This window comes from Chiloscyllium punctatum, chromosome 24 (genome assembly GCF_047496795.1).
Source record: "Chiloscyllium punctatum isolate Juve2018m chromosome 24, sChiPun1.3, whole genome shotgun sequence".
NCBI lineage: Eukaryota > Metazoa > Chordata > Chondrichthyes > Orectolobiformes > Hemiscylliidae > Chiloscyllium > Chiloscyllium punctatum.
Genome location: NC_092762.1, coordinates 1,919,533 through 1,935,700, shown reverse-complemented (window position 1 = coordinate 1,935,700; position 16,168 = coordinate 1,919,533). Strand labels below are relative to the sequence as shown.

Below are 16,168 nucleotides of genomic sequence, written 5' to 3'. Positions count from 1 at the left end.
ATTCCCCTCATGATTGAAAAACCTCCGTAAGATCAGCTCCCAGCCTCTGACGCGCCAGGCGAAATAGTGAGCGAGTGTTCAGCCTGTAAACGTTTGCACCTTTTCCATTTTCAAATGTAGGATGATGTCGCATGCTGTCTGAAGCAATCATTTTAGCAGCTGACCTGTCGCTGACAAACTCTGCAGGAAGGCCTGACAACTTGCTAAATATGCTGTCAAACGAAGATTTCATAAGCAACATGAGTCATTGCGCAAAACGTGCAATTGACTTCTGAGCTGTTGCTGACACCAAAGCAACTGCGTCGTTCTGGAGCAGAAAGAACCCCACTGATAGATTACAATTCAAATGCATTTGGCATAAGGCTCGCCGCAGTTAATCAGCAGCACGTAACCCTGACTCCAAAGGTCTGTGAGTATCCAGAAGAACAGTGAGCGATCGTTGAAGGTACGGTTTTCCAGACGAAATTTGTCAACGTGAGAAGCTGCAGCTGAGCTGGTGGCGTTGCGATTGAAATTGCATGCGTCCGGACTTTGTGCTTAATTTGAGATATCAGAGCAAATAGTTAACTCGAGTATGCGCATTCGGAAAAGTAAATGTTTTATTTTTGTTGAAAAGCTTTGCAACGAAAGGAAATACTTCAGACTATCGTGCGATCGATGAGAAGCAGAAAATGCAGAACAGCCGTGGTTGTGAGCACCGGCAATATAGGCATTTGCTTTCGCTGGGCCGCCCGCGTTGGTCGGTTAGCTCAGCTGGTTAGAGCGTGGTGCTAATAACGCCAAGGTCGTGGGTTCGATCCCCACACTGACTACATGCAGCGCTTTTGTGGTTGCTGTGTTTCCAAACAACGTGCTCCAGAAAGCCGGAAGCGCCATCTGCGCAATAAAACATTTGACAGGGTTAGACGCACGACTTGAACCCCGTCCCCGTGATGACTGCAGCAAAACAACCAATCTCAGTTGTTTTCACCAACAAATACAAAACATGAAATATGTGCAGTCTTAGGCAGACCTGGCACCGTCTCGGAGGAGAACCACAGTTCACGCTTCAATTCAATCAAAGATTCGTTCGTGTTCTTTTCCTGGATCTCTGTTAATACTCGTCACACGACTTCCAGAGGCAATTCGTTCGCTTGCTCACCTCTCATGCATCGACACTGGAGTTATCATATCACCAGCAATATCATAGAGCCATTAATAAAAGCAAATTACTGCGGATGCTGGAATCTGAAACCAAAAGAGAAAATGCTGGAAAATCTCTGCAGGTCTGGCACCATCTGCAAGGAGAGAAAAGAGCTGACGTTTCCAGTCTAACTGATTAAAGATTAAGATAAAAACAAAGGGGGAGTATTATGGAGCTATTTATACCACGCTGAGAGAATGTGAGTCAAGGCTCCAGATGCAAAGGTGATAATGACAGTGCATGGAGAGATTAAAGGGAGATTAAGAGGCGTGAATGACCCAGGCTGAAGCCAGCGCTATGTGACAAAATATGTGAGGGAATGGTGAAGCAGAGACAAAATGGTAAACAGGGGAGAAGGGTAGCAAAGCGGGAAGAGGATAGGAAAAAGGTATTGAGAGAGTGGGGAGCGAGAGAAAGAGAGACAGTCAAGAAATAAGAGGTACAGAACAGTGAAAAAAAACACAACTAAAAAAGTTAAATAAAATAATTGAAATAAAATTACCTGAAGTTGTTAGAATTCAACAACTTCAGACAATTTTACTTCTTTTTTTTATTTATCTTTTTTATCATTTCACCTGCACTATCATAGAGCCATTAGATATGGACAGCACTGAAAACACAGTCTTCGGTCGCACTCGTCCATTCCGAACAGATATCCTCAACTGATCCAGACGCGATTGCATGCACTTGACCCATTTCTCTCTAACCCTTTCCTATTCAAGTACACGCCCAGATTCCTTATTAGTATTGGAATTATACCATCCATCACCAGCTCGTCTGGTAACTTATTCCAGAAACGCACCACCCTCTGCGTGCAGCCGTGGCCCCTCACTGCCTTTCGAATTCTCACCCTCCCACACCAGATTTATATCCTCTAGTTCTGAACTGCCCCACCTGAGCGAAAGGAACTTGTCTATTTACCCGATTCATGCCCCTCATGATTGAAAAACCTCCGTAAGATCAGCTCCCAGCCTCTGACGCGCCAGGCGAAATAGTGAGCGAGTGTTCAGCCTGTAAACGTTTGCACCTTTTCCATTTTCAAATGTCGGATGATGTAGCATGCTGTCTGAAGCAATCATTTTAGCAGCTGACCTGTCGCTGACAAACTCTGCAGGAAGGCCTGACAACTTGCTAAATATGCTGTCAAACGAAGATTTCATAAGCAACATGAGTCATTGAGCAAAACGTGCAATTGACTTCTGAGCTGCTGCTGACACCAAAGCAACTGCGTCGTTCGGGAGCAGAAAGAACCCCACTGATAGATTACAATTCAAATGCATTTGGCATAAGGTTCGTAGCAGTTAATCAGCAGCACGTAACCCTGACTCAAAAGGTCGGTGAGTATCCAGAAAAACAGTGAGCGATCGTTGAAGGTACGGTTCTCCAGACGAAATTTGTCAACGTGAGAAGCTGCAGCTGAGCTGGTGGCGTTGCGATTGAAATTGCATGCGTCCGGACTTTGTGCTTAATTTGAGATATCAGAGCAAATGGTTAACTCGAGTATGCGCGTTCGGAAAAGTAAATGTTTTATTTTTGTTGAAAATCTTTGCAACGAAAGGAAATACTTCAGACTATCGTGCGATCGATGAGAAGCAGAAAATGCAGAGCAGCCGTGGTTGTGAGCACCGGCAATATAGGCATTTGCTTTCGCTGGGCCGACCGCGTTGGTCGGTTAGCTCAGCTGGTTAGAGCGTGGTGCTAATAACGCCAAGGTCGTGGGTTCGATCCCCACACTGACCGCATGCAGCGCTTGTGTGGTTGCTGTGTTTCCAAACAACGTGCTCCGGAAGCGCCATCTGCGCAATAAAACATTTGACAGGGTTAGACGCACGACTTGATCGCCGTCCCCGTGATGACTGCAGCAAAACAACCCATCTCAGTTGTTTTCACCAACAAATGCAAAACATGAAATATGTGCAGTCTTAGGCAGACCTGGCACCGTCTCGGAGGAGAACCACAGTTCACGCTTCAATTCAATCAAAGATTCGATCGTGTTATTTTCCTGGATCTCTGTTAATACTCGTCACACGACTTCCAGAGGCAATTCGTTCGCTTGCTCACCTCTCATGCATCGACACTGGAGTTATCATATCACCAGCAATATCATAGAGCCATTAATAAAAGCAAATTACTGCGGATGCTGGAATCTGAAACCAAAAGAGAAAATGCTGGAAAATCTCTGCAGGTCTGGCACCATCTGCAAGGAGAGAAAAGAGCTGACGTTTCCAGTCTAACTGATTAAAGATAAAGATAAAAACAAAGGGGAGTATTATGGAGCTATTTATACCACGCTGAGAGAAGGTGAGTCAAGGCTCCAGATGCAAAGGTGATAATGACAGTGCATGCAGAGATTAGAGGGAGATTAAGAGGCGTGAATGACCCAGGCTGAAGCCAGCGCTATGTGACAAAATATGTGAGGGATGGGTGAAGCAGAAACAAAATCGAACACAGGGGAGAAGGGTAGCAAAGCGGGAAGAGGAGAGGAAAAATGTATTGAGAGAGTGGGGAGCGAGAGAAAGAGAGACAGTCAAGAAATAAGAGGTACAGAACAGTGAAAAAAAAACACAACTAAAAAAGTTAAATAAAATAATTGAAATAAAATTACCTGAAGTTGTTAGAATTCAACAACTTCAGACAATTTTACTTCTTTTTTTTATTTATCTTTTTTATCATTTCACCTGTACTATCATAGAGCCATTAGATATGGACAGCACTGAAAACACCGTCTTCGGTCGCACTCGTCCATTCCGAACAGATATCCTCAACTGATCCAGCCGCGATTGCATGCACTTGACCCATTTCTCTCTAAACCTTTCCTATTCAAGTACACGCCCAGATTCCTTATTAGTATTGGAATTATACCATCCATCACCGGCTCGTCTGGTAACTTATTCCAGAAACGCACCACCCTCTGCGTGCAGCCGTTGCCCCTCACTGCCTTTCGAATTCTCACCCTCCCACACCAGATTTATACCCTCTAGTTCTGAACTGCCCCACCTGAGCGAAAGGAACTTGTCTATTTCTCCGATTCATTCCCCTCATGATTGAAAAACCTCCGTAAGATCAGCTCCCAGCCTCTGACGTGCCAGGCGAAATAGTGAGCGAGTGTTCAGCCTGTAAACGTTTGCACCTTTTCCATTTTCAAATGTCGGATGATGTAGCATGCTGTCTGAAGCAATCATTTTAGCAGCTGACCTGTCGCTGACAAACTCTGCAGGAAGGCCTGACAACTTGCTAAATATGCTGTCAAACGAAGATTTCATAAGCAACATGAGTCATTGCGCAAAACGTGCAATTGACTTCTGAGCTGTTGCTGACACCAAAGCAACTGCGTCGTTCGGGAGCAGAAAGAACCCCACTGATAGATTACAATTCAAATGCATTTGGCATAAGGCTCGCCGCAGTTAGTCAACAGCACGTAATCCTGACTCCAAAGGTCTGTGAGTATCCAGAAGAACAGTGAGCGATCGTTGAAGGTACGGTTCTCCAGACGAAATTTGTCAACGTGAGAAGCTGCAGCTGAGCTGGTGGCGTTGCGATTGAAATTGCATGCGTCCGGACTTTGTGCTTAATTTTAGATATCAGAGCAAATAGTTAACTCGAGTATGCGCGTTCGGAAAAGTAAATGTTTTATTTTTGTTGAAAATCTTTGCAACGAAAGGAAATACTTCAGACTATCGTGCGATCGATGAGAAGCAGAAAATGCAGAGCAGCCGTGGTTGTGAGCACCGGCAATATAGGCATTTGCTTTCGCTGGGCCGCCCGCGTTGGTCGGTTAGCTCAGCTGGTTAGAGCGTGGTGCTAATAACGCCAAGGTCGTGGGTTCGATCCCCACACTGACCACATGCAGCGCTTTTGTGGTTGCTGTGTTTCCAAACAACGTGCTCCAAAAAGCCGGAAGCGCCATCTGCGCAATAAAACATTTGACAGGGTTAGACGCACGACTTGATCGCCGTCCCCGTGATGACTGCAGCAAAACAACCAATCTCTGTTGTTTTCACCAACAAATGCAAAACATGAAATATGTGCAGTCTTAGGCAGACCTGGCACCGTCTCGGAGGAGAACCAGAGTTCACGCTTCAATTCAATCAAAGATTCGTTCGTGTTATTTTCCTGGATCTCTGTTGATACTCGTCACACGACTTCCAGAGGCAATTCGTTCGCTTGCTCACCTCTCATGCATCGACACTGGAGTTATCATATCACCAGCAATATCATAGAGCCATTAATAAAAGCAAATTACTGCGGATGCTGGAATCTGAAACCAAAAGAGAAAATGCTGGAAAATCTCAGCAGGTCTGGCACCATCTGCAAGGAGAGAAAAGAGCTGACGTTTCCAGTCTAACTGATTAAAGATAAAGATAAAAACAAAGGGGAGTATTATGGAGCTATTTATACCACGCTGAGAGAAGGTGAGTCAAGGCTCCAGATGCAAAGGTGATAATGACAGTGCATGGAGAGATTAAAGGGAGATTAAGAAGCGTGAATGACCCAGGCTGAAGCCAGCGCTATGTGACAAAATATGTGAGGGATGGGTGAAGCAGAGACAAAATCGAACACAGGGGAGAAGGGTAGCAAAGCGGGAAGAGGAGAGGAAAAAGGTATTGAGAGAGTGGGGAGCGAGAGAAAGAGAGACAGTCAAGAAATAAGAGGTACAGAACAGTGAAAAAAAAACACAACTAAAAAAGTTAAATAAAATAATTGAAATAAAATTACCTGAAGTTGTTAGAATTCAACAACTTCAGACAATTTTACTTCTTTTTTTTTATTTATCTTTTTTATCATTTCACCTGTACTATCATAGAGCCATTAGATATGGACAGCACTGAAAACACCGTCTTCGGTCGCACTCGTCCATTCCGAACAGATATCCTCAACTGATCCAGCCGCGATTGCATGCACTTGACCCATTTCTCTCTAAACCTTTCCTATTCAAGTACACGCCCAGATTCCTTATTAGTATTGGAATTATACCATCCATCACCGGCTCGTCTGGTAACTTATTCCAGAAACGCACCACCCTCTGCGTGCAGCCGTTGCCCCTCACTGCCTTTCGAATTCTCACCCTCCCACACCAGATTTATACCCTCTAGTTCTGAACTGCCCCACCTGAGCGAAAGGAACTTGTCTATTTCCCCGATTCATTCCCCTCATGATTGAAAAACCTCCGTAAGTTCAGCTCCCAGCCTCTGACGTGCCAGGCGAAATAGTGAGCGAGTGTTCAGCCTGTAAACGTTTGCACCTTTTCCATTTTCAAATGTCGGATGATGTAGCATGCTGTCTGAAGCAATCATTTTAGCAGCTGACCTGTCGCTGACAAACTCTGCAGGAAGGCCTGACAACTTGCTAAATATGCTGTCAAACGAAGATTTCATAAGCAACATGAGTCATTGCGCAAAACGTGCAATTGACTTCTGAGCTGTTGCTGACACCAAAGCAACTGCGTCGTTCGGGAGCAGAAAGAACCCCACTGATAGATTACAATTCAAATGCCTTTGGCATAAGGCTCGCCGCAGTTAGTCAACAGCACGTAATCCTGACTCAAAAGGTCTGTGAGTATCCAGAAGAACAGTGAGCGATCGTTGAAGGTACGGTTCTCCAGACGAAATTTGTCAACGTGAGAAGCTGCAGCTGAGCTGGTGGCGTTGCGATTGAAATTGCATGCGCCCGGACTTTGTGCTTAATTTTAGATATCAGAGCAAATAGTTAACTCGAGTATGCGCGTTCGGAAAAGTAAATGTTTTATTTTTGTTGAAAATCTTTGCAACGAAAGGAAATACTTCAGACTATCGTGCGATCGATGAGAAGCAGAAAATGCAGAGCAGCCGTGGTTGTGAGCACCGGCAATATAGGCATTTGCTTTCGCTGGGCCGCCCGCGTTGGTCGGTTAGCTCAGCTGGTTAGAGCGTGGTGCTAATAACGCCAAGGTCGTGGGTTCGATCCCCACACTGACCACATGCAGCGCTTTTGTGGTTGCTGTGTTTCCAAACAACGTGCTCCAAAAAGCCGGAAGCGCCATCTGCGCAATAAAACATTTGACAGGGTTAGACGCACGACTTGATCGCCGTACCCGTGATGACTGGTGGATGTTGCCTGCAGCAAAACAACCAGTCTCAGTTGTTTTCACCAACAAATACAAAACATGAAATATGTGCAGTATTAGGCAGACCTGGCACCGTCTCGGAGGAGAACCAGAGTTCACGCTTCAATTCAATCAAAGATTCGTTCGTGTTATTTTCCTGGATCTCTGTTGATACTCGTCACACGACTTCCAGAGGCAATTCGTTCGCTTGCTCACCTCTCATGCATCGACACTGGAGTTATCATATCACCAGCAATATCATAGAGCCATTAATAAAAGCAAATTACTGCGGATGCTGGAATCTGAAACCAAAAGAGAAAATGCTGGAAAATCTCTGCAGGTCTGGAACCATCTGCAAGGAGAGAAAAGAGCTGACGTTTCCAGTCTAAATGATTAAAGATTAAGATAAAAACAAAGGGGGAGTATTATGGAGCTATTTCTACCACGCTGAGAGAATGTGAGTCAAGGCTCCAGATGCAAAGGTGATAATGACAGTGCATGGAGAGATTAAAGGGAGATTAAGAGGCGTGAATGACCCAGGCTGAAGGCAGCGCTATGTGACAAAATATGTGAGGGAATGGTGAAGCAGAGACAAAATGGAAAACAGGGGAGAAGGGTAGCAAAGTGGGAAGAGGATAGGAAAAAGGTATTGAGATAGTGGGGAGCGAGAGAAAGAGAGACAGTCAAGAAATAAGAGGTACAGAACAGTGAAAAAAAACACAACTAAAAAAGTTAAATAAAATAATTGAAATAAAATTACCTGAAGTTGTTAGAATTCAACAACTTCAGACAATTTTACTTCTTTTTTTTATTTATCTTTTTTATCATTTCACCTGCACTATCATAGAGCCATTAGATATGGACAGCACTGAAAACACAGTCTTCGGTCGCACTCGTCCATTCCGAACAGATATCCTCAACTGATCCAGCCGCGATTGCATGCACTTGACCCATTTCTCTCTAACCCTTTCCTATTCAAGTACACGCCCAGATTCCTTAACAGTATTGGAATTATACCATCCATCACCAGCTCGTCTGGTAACTTATTCCAGAAACGCACCACCATTGCGTGCAGCCGTTGCCCCTCACTGCCTTTCGAATTCTCACCCTCCCACACCAGATTTATACCCTCTAGTTCTGAACTGCCCCACCTAAGCGAAAGGAACTTGTCTATTTACCCGATTCATATGTCCCTCATGATTGAAAAACCTCCGTAAGATCAGCTCCCAGCCTCTGACGCGCCAGGCGAAATAGTGAGCGAGTGTTCAGCCTGTAAACGTTTGCACCTTTTCCATTTTCAAATGTCGGATGATGTAGCATGCTGTCTGAAGCAATCATTTTAGCAGCTGACCTGTCGCTGACAAACTCTGCAGGAAGGCCTGACAACTTGCTAAATATGCTGTCAAACGAAGATTTCATAAGCAACATGAGTCATTGAGCAAAACGTGCAATTGACTTCTGAGCTGCTGCTGACACCAAAGCAACTGCGTCGTTCGGGAGCAGAAAGAACCCCACTGATAGATTACAATTCAAATGCATTTGGCATAAGGTTCGTAGCAGTTAATCAGCAGCACGTAACCCTGACTCAAAAGGTCGGTGAGTATCCAGAAAAACAGTGAGCGATCGTTGAAGGTACGGTTCTCCAGACGAAATTTGTCAACGTGAGAAGCTGCAGCTGAGCTGGTGGCGTTGCGATTGAAATTGCATGCGTCCGGACTTTGTGCTTAATTTGAGATATCAGAGCAAATGGTTAACTCGAGTATGCGCGTTCGGAAAAGTAAATGTTTTATTTTTGTTGAAAATCTTTGCAACGAAAGGAAATACTTCAGACTATCGTGCGATCGATGAGAAGCAGAAAATGCAGAGCAGCCGTGGTTGTGAGCACCGGCAATATAGGCATTTGCTTTCGCTGGGCCGCCCGCGTTGGTCGGTTAGCTCAGCTGGTTAGAGCGTGGTGCTAATAACGCCAAGGTCGTGGGTTCGATCCCCACACTGACCACATGCAGCGCTTTTGTGGTTGCTGTGTTTCCAAACAACGTGCTCCAGAAAGCCGGAAGCGCCATCTGCGCAATAAAACATTTGACAGGGTTAGACGCACGACTTGATCGCCGTACCCGTGATGACTGGTGGATGTTGCCTGCAGCAAAACAACCAGTCTCAGTTGTTTTCACCAACAAATGCAAAACATGAAATATGTGCAGTATTAGGCAGACCTGGCACCGTCTCGGAGGAGAACCAGAGTTCACGCTTCAATTCAATCAAAGATTCGTTCGTGTTATTTTCCTGGATCTCTGTTGATACTCGTCACACGACTTCCAGAGGCAATTCGTTCGCTTGCTCACCTCTCATGCATCGACACTGGAGTTATCATATCACCAGCAATATCATAGAGCCATTAATAAAAGCAAATTACTGCGGATGCTGGAATCTGAAACCAAAAGAGAAAATGCTGGAAAATCTCTGCAGGTCTGGCACCATCTGCAAGGAGAGAAAAGAGCTGACGTTTCCAGTCTAACTGATTAAAGATTAAGATAAAAACAAAGGGGGAGTATTATGGAGCTATTTATACCACGCTGAGAGAATGTGAGTCAAGGCTCCAGATGCAAAGGTGATAATGACAGTGCATGGAGAGATTAAAGGGAGATTAAGAGGCGTGAATGACCCAGGCTGAAGGCAGCGCTATGTGACAAAATATGTGAGGGAATGGTGAAGCAGAGACAAAATGGAAAACAGGGGAGAAGGGTAGCAAAGCGGGAAGAGGATAGGAAAAAGGTATTGAGATAGTGGGGAGCGAGAGAAAGAGAGACAGTCAAGAAATAAGAGGTACAGAACAGTGAAAAAAAACACAACTAAAAAAGTTAAATAAAATAATTGAAATAAAATTACCTGAAGTTGTTAGAATTCAACAACTTCAGACAATTTTACTTCTTTTTTTTATTTATCTTTTTTATCATTTCACCTGCACTATCATAGAGCCATTAGATATGGACAGCACTGAAAACACAGTCTTCGGTCGCACTCGTCCATTCCGAACAGATATCCTCAACTGATCCAGACGCGATTGCATGCACTTGACCCATTTCTCTCTAACCCTTTCCTATTCAAGTACACGCCCAGATTCCTTAACAGTATTGGAATTATACCATCCATCACCAGCTCGTCTGGTAACTTATTCCAGAAACGCACCACCCTCTGCGTGCAGCCGTTGCCCCTCACTGCCTTTCGAATTCTCACCCTCCCACACCAGATTTATACCCTCTAGTTCTGAACTGCCCCACCTGAGCGAAAGGAACTTGTCTATTTACCCGATTCATGCCCCTCATGATTGAAAAACCTCCGTAAGATCAGCTCCCAGCCTCTGACGCGCCAGGCGAAATAGTGAGCGAGTGTTCAGCCTGTAAACGTTTGCACCTTTTCCATTTTCAAATGTCGGATGATGTAGCATGCTGTCTGAAGCAATCATTTTAGCAGCTGACCTGTCGCTGACAAACTCTGCAGGAAGGCCTGACAACTTGCTAAATATGCTGTCAAACGAAGATTTCATAAGCAACATGAGTCATTGAGCAAAACGTGCAATTGACTTCTGAGCTGCTGCTGACACCAAAGCAACTGCGTCGTTCGGGAGCAGAAAGAACCCCACTGATAGATTACAATTCAAATGCATTTGGCATAAGGTTCGTAGCAGTTAATCAGCAGCACGTAACCCTGACTCAAAAGGTCTGTGAGTATCCAGAAAAACAGTGAGCGATCGTTGAAGGTACGGTTCTCCAGACGAAATTTGTCAACGTGAGAAGCTGCAGCTGAGCTGGTGGCGTTGCGATTGAAATTGCATGCGTCCGGACTTTGTGCTTAATTTGAGATATCAGAGCAAATAGTTAACTCGAGTATGCGCGTTCGGAAAAGTAAATGTTTTATTTTTGTTGAAAAGCTTTGCAACGAAAGGAAATACTTCAGACAGACTATCGTGCAATCGATGAGAAGCAGAAAATGCAGAGCAGCCGTGGTTGTGAGCACCGGCAATATAGGCTTTCGCTGGGCCGCCCGCGTTGGTCGGTTAGCTCAGCCGGTTAGAGCGTGGTGCTAATAACGCCAAGGTCGTGGGTTCGATCCCCACACTGACCACCTGCCGCGCTTGTTTGGTTGCGGTGTTTTCAAACAACGTGCTCCAGAAAGCCGGAAGCGCCATCTGCGCAATAAAACATTTGACAGGGTTAGACGCACGACTTGATCGCCGTCCCCGTGATGACTGCAGCAAAACAACCAATCACAGTTTTTTTCACCAACAAATGCAAAACATGAAATTTGTGCAGTATTAGGCAGACCTGGCAACGTCTCGGAGGAGAACCACAGTTCACGCTTCAATTCAATCAAAGATTCGTTCGCGTTATTTTCCTGGATCTCTGTTAATACTCGTCACACGACTTCCAGAGGCAATTCGTTCACTTGCTCACCTCTCATGCATCGACACTGGAGTTATCATATTACCAGCAATATCATAGAGCCATTAATAAAAGCAAATTACTGCGGATGCTGGAATCTGAAACCAAAAGAGAAAATGCTGGAAAATCTCTGCAGGTCTGGCACCATCTGCAAGGAGAGAAAAGAGCTGACGTTTCCAGTCTAACTGATTAAAGATAAAGATGAAAACAAAGGGGAGTATTATGGAGCTATTTATACCACGCTGAGAGAAGGTGAGTCAAGGCTCCAGATGCAAAGGTGATAATGACAGTGCATGCAGAGATTAAAGGGAGATTAAGAGGCGTGAATGACCCAGGCTGAAGCCAGCGCTATGTGACAAAATATGTGAGGGATGGGTGAAGCAGAGACAAAATCGAACACAGGGGAGAAGGGTAGCAAAGCGGGAAGAGGAGAGGAAAAAGGTATTGAGAGAGTGGGGAGCGAGAGAAAGAGAGACAGTCAAGAAATAAGAGGTACAGAACAGTGAAAAAAAAACACAACTAAAAAAGTTAAATAAAATAATTGAAATAAAATTACCTGAAGTTGTTAGAATTCAACAACTTCAGACAATTTTACTTCTTTTTTTTATTTATCTTTTTTATCATTTCACCTGTACTATCATAGAGCCATTAGATATGGACAGCACTGAAAACACCGTCTTCGATCGCACTCGTCCATTCCGAACAGATATCCTCAACTGATCCAGCCGCGATTGCATGCACTTGACCCATTTCTCTCTAAACCTTTCCTATTCAAGTACACGCCCAGATTCCTTAACAGTATTGGAATTATACCATCCATCACCGGCTCGTCTGGTAACTTATTCCAGAAACGCACCACCCTCTGCGTGCAGCCGTTGCCCCTCACTGCCTTTCGAATTCTCACCCTCCCACACCAGATTTATACCCTCTAGTTCTGAACTGCCCCACCTGAGCGAAAGGAACTTGTCTATTTCCCCGATTCATTCCCCTCATGATTGAAAAACCTCCGTAAGATCAGCTCCCAGCCTCTGACGCGCCAGGCGAAATAGTGAGCGAGTGTTCAGCCTGTAAACGTTTGCACCTTTTCCATTTTCAAATGTAGGATGATGTCGCATGCTGTCTGAAGCAATCATTTTAGCAGCTGACCTGTCGCTGACAAACTCTGCAGGAAGGCCTGACAACTTGCTAAATATGCAGTCAAACGAAGATTTCATAAGCAACATGAGTCATTGCGCAAAACGTGCAATTGACTTCTGAGCTGTTGCTGACACCAAAGCAACTGCGTCGTTCTGGAGCAGAAAGAACCCCACTGATAGATTACAATTCAAATGCATTTGGCATAAGGCTCGCCGCAGTTAATCAGCAGCACGTAACCCTGACTCCAAAGGTCTGTGAGTATCCAGAAGAACAGTGAGCGATCGTTGAAGGTACGGTTTTCCAGACGAAATTTGTCAACGTGAGAAGCTGCAGCTGAGCTGGTGGCGTTGCGATTGAAATTGCATGCGTCCGGACTTTGTGCTTAATTTGAGATATCAGAGCAAATAGTTAACTCGAGTATGCGCATTCGGAAAAGTAAATGTTTTATTTTTGTTGAAAAGCTTTGCAACGAAAGGAAATACTTCAGACTATCGTGCGATCGATGAGAAGCAGAAAATGCAGAACAGCCGTGGTTGTGAGCACCGGCAATATAGGCATTTGCTTTCGCTGGGCCGCCCGCGTTGGTCGGTTAGCTCAGCTGGTTAGAGCGTGGTGCTAATAACGCCAAGGTCGTGGGTTCGATCCCCACACTGACCACATGCAGCGCTTGTGTGGTTGCTGTGTTTCCAAACAACGTGCTCCGGAAGCGCCATCTGCGCAATAAAACATTTGACAGGGTTAGACGCACGACTTGATCGCCGTCCCCGTGATGACTGCAGCAAAACAACCCATCTCAGTTGTTTTCACCAACAAATGCAAAACATGAAATATGTGCAGTCTTAGGCAGACCTGGCACCGTCTCGGAGGAGAACCACAGTTCACGCTTCAATTCAATCAAAGATTCGATCGTGTTATTTTCCTGGATCTCTGTTAATACTCGTCACACGACTTCCAGAGGCAATTCGTTCGCTTGCTCACCTCTCATGCATCGACACTGGAGTTATCATATCACCAGCAATATCATAGAGCCATTAATAAAAGCAAATTACTGCGGATGCTGGAATCTGAAACCAAAAGAGAAAATGCTGGAAAATCTCTGCAGGTCTGGCACCATCTGCAAGGAGAGAAAAGAGCTGACGTTTCCAGTCTAACTGATTAAAGATAAAGATAAAAACAAAGGGGAGTATTATGGAGCTATTTATACCACGCTGAGAGAAGGTGAGTCAAGGCTCCAGATGCAAAGGTGATAATGACAGTGCATGCAGAGATTAGAGGGAGATTAAGAGGCGTGAATGACCCAGGCTGAAGCCAGCGCTATGTGACAAAATATGTGAGGGATGGGTGAAGCAGAGACAAAATCGAACACAGGGGAGAAGGGTAGCAAAGCGGGAAGAGGAGAGGAAAAAGGTATTGAGAGAGTGGGGAGCGAGAGAAAGAGAGACAGTCAAGAAATAAGAGGTACAGAACAGTGAAAAAAAAACACAACTAAAAAAGTTAAATAAAATAATTGAAATAAAATTACCTGAAGTTGTTAGAATTCAACAACTTCAGACAATTTTACTTCTTTTTTTTATTTATCTTTTTTATCATTTCACCTGTACTATCATAGAGCCATTAGATATGGACAGCACTGAAAACACCGTCTTCGGTCGCACTCGTCCATTCCGAACAGATATCCTCAACTGATCCAGCCGCGATTGCATGCACTTGACCCATTTCTCTCTAAACCTTTCCTATTCAAGTACACGCCCAGATTCCTTATTAGTATTGGAATTATACCATCCATCACCGGCTCGTCTGGTAACTTATTCCAGAAACGCACCACCCTCTGCGTGCAGCCGTTGCCCCTCACTGCCTTTCGAATTCTCACCCTCCCACACCAGATTTATACCCTCTAGTTCTGAACTGCCCCACCTGAGCGAAAGGAACTTGTCTATTTCTCCGATTCATTCCCCTCATGATTGAAAAACCTCCGTAAGATCAGCTCCCAGCCTCTGACGTGCCAGGCGAAATAGTGAGCGAGTGTTCAGCCTGTAAACGTTTGCACCTTTTCCATTTTCAAATGTCGGATGATGTAGCATGCTGTCTGAAGCAATCATTTTAGCAGCTGACCTGTCGCTGACAAACTCTGCAGGAAGGCCTGACAACTTGCTAAATATGCTGTCAAACGAAGATTTCATAAGCAACATGAGTCATTGCGCAAAACGTGCAATTGACTTCTGAGCTGTTGCTGACACCAAAGCAACTGCGTCGTTCGGGAGCAGAAAGAACCCCACTGATAGATTACAATTCAAATGCATTTGGCATAAGGCTCGCCGCAGTTAGTCAACAGCACGTAATCCTGACTCCAAAGGTCTGTGAGTGTCCAGAAGAACAGTGAGCGATCGTTGAAGGTACGGTTCTCCAGACGAAATTTGTCAACGTGAGAAGCTGCAGCTGAGCTGGTGGCGTTGCGATTGAAATTGCATGCGTCCGGACTTTGTGCTTAATTTTAGATATCAGAGCAAATAGTTAACTCGAGTATGCGCGTTCGGAAAAGTAAATGTTTTATTTTTGTTGAAAATCTTTGCAACGAAAGGAAATACTTCAGACTATCGTGCGATCGATGAGAAGCAGAAAATGCAGAGCAGCCGTGGTTGTGAGCACCGGCAATATAGGCATTTGCTTTCGCTGGGCCGCCCGCGTTGGTCGGTTAGCGCAGCTGGTTAGAGCGTGGTGCTAATAACGCCAAGGTCGTGGGTTCGATCCCCACACTGACCACATGCAGCGCTTTTGTGGTTGCTGTGTTTCCAAACAACGTGCTCCAAAAAGCCGGAAGCGCCATCTGCGCAATAAAACATTTGACAGGGTTAGACGCACGACTTGATCGCCGTCCCCGTGATGACTGCAGCAAAACAACCAATCTCTGTTGTTTTCACCAACAAATGCAAAACATGAAATATGTGCAGTCTTAGGCAGACCTGGCACCGTCTCGGAGGAGAACCAGAGTTCACGCTTCAATTCAATCAAAGATTCGTTCGTGTTATTTTCCTGGATCTCTGTTGATACTCGTCACACGACTTCCAGAGGCAATTCGTTCGCTTGCTCACCTCTCATGCATCGACACTGGAGTTATCATATCACCAGCAATATCATAGAGCCATTAATAAAAGCAAATTACTGCGGATGCTGGAATCTGAAACCAAAAGAGAAAATGCTGGAAAATCTCAGCAGGTCTGGCACCATCTGCAAGGAGAGAAAAGAGCTGACGTTTCCAGTCTAACTGATTAAAGATAAAGATAAAAACAAAGGGGAGTATTATGGAGCTATTTATACCACGCTGAGAGA

The 16,168-nt window shown here is 44.9% G+C and overlaps 8 non-coding genes across 8 annotated transcripts; all 8 read left to right on the top strand.

Moving 5' to 3' along the window:
* The first annotated feature begins 738 nt into the window (after window positions 1-738).
* trnai-aau (transfer RNA isoleucine (anticodon AAU)) lies at window positions 739-812 on the top strand. Its single transcript has one exon. It is a non-coding gene; the product is annotated as a tRNA-Ile (tRNA).
* Window positions 813-2,849: 2,037 nt separating this feature from the next.
* Window positions 2,850-2,923, top strand: trnai-aau (transfer RNA isoleucine (anticodon AAU)). Its single transcript has one exon. It is a non-coding gene; the product is annotated as a tRNA-Ile (tRNA).
* A 2,029-nt stretch (window positions 2,924-4,952) lies between these two features.
* Window positions 4,953-5,026, top strand: trnai-aau (transfer RNA isoleucine (anticodon AAU)). The gene has a single exon. It is a non-coding gene; the product is annotated as a tRNA-Ile (tRNA).
* A 2,038-nt stretch (window positions 5,027-7,064) lies between these two features.
* Window positions 7,065-7,138, top strand: trnai-aau (transfer RNA isoleucine (anticodon AAU)). Its single transcript has one exon. It is a non-coding gene; the product is annotated as a tRNA-Ile (tRNA).
* Window positions 7,139-9,190: 2,052 nt separating this feature from the next.
* On the top strand, window positions 9,191-9,264 carry trnai-aau (transfer RNA isoleucine (anticodon AAU)). The gene has a single exon. It is a non-coding gene; the product is annotated as a tRNA-Ile (tRNA).
* A 2,049-nt stretch (window positions 9,265-11,313) lies between these two features.
* On the top strand, window positions 11,314-11,387 carry trnai-aau (transfer RNA isoleucine (anticodon AAU)). The gene has a single exon. It is a non-coding gene; the product is annotated as a tRNA-Ile (tRNA).
* Window positions 11,388-13,424: 2,037 nt separating this feature from the next.
* trnai-aau (transfer RNA isoleucine (anticodon AAU)) lies at window positions 13,425-13,498 on the top strand. The gene has a single exon. It is a non-coding gene; the product is annotated as a tRNA-Ile (tRNA).
* A 2,029-nt stretch (window positions 13,499-15,527) lies between these two features.
* trnai-aau (transfer RNA isoleucine (anticodon AAU)) lies at window positions 15,528-15,601 on the top strand. Its single transcript has one exon. It is a non-coding gene; the product is annotated as a tRNA-Ile (tRNA).
* Window positions 15,602-16,168: the final 567 nt, after the last annotated feature.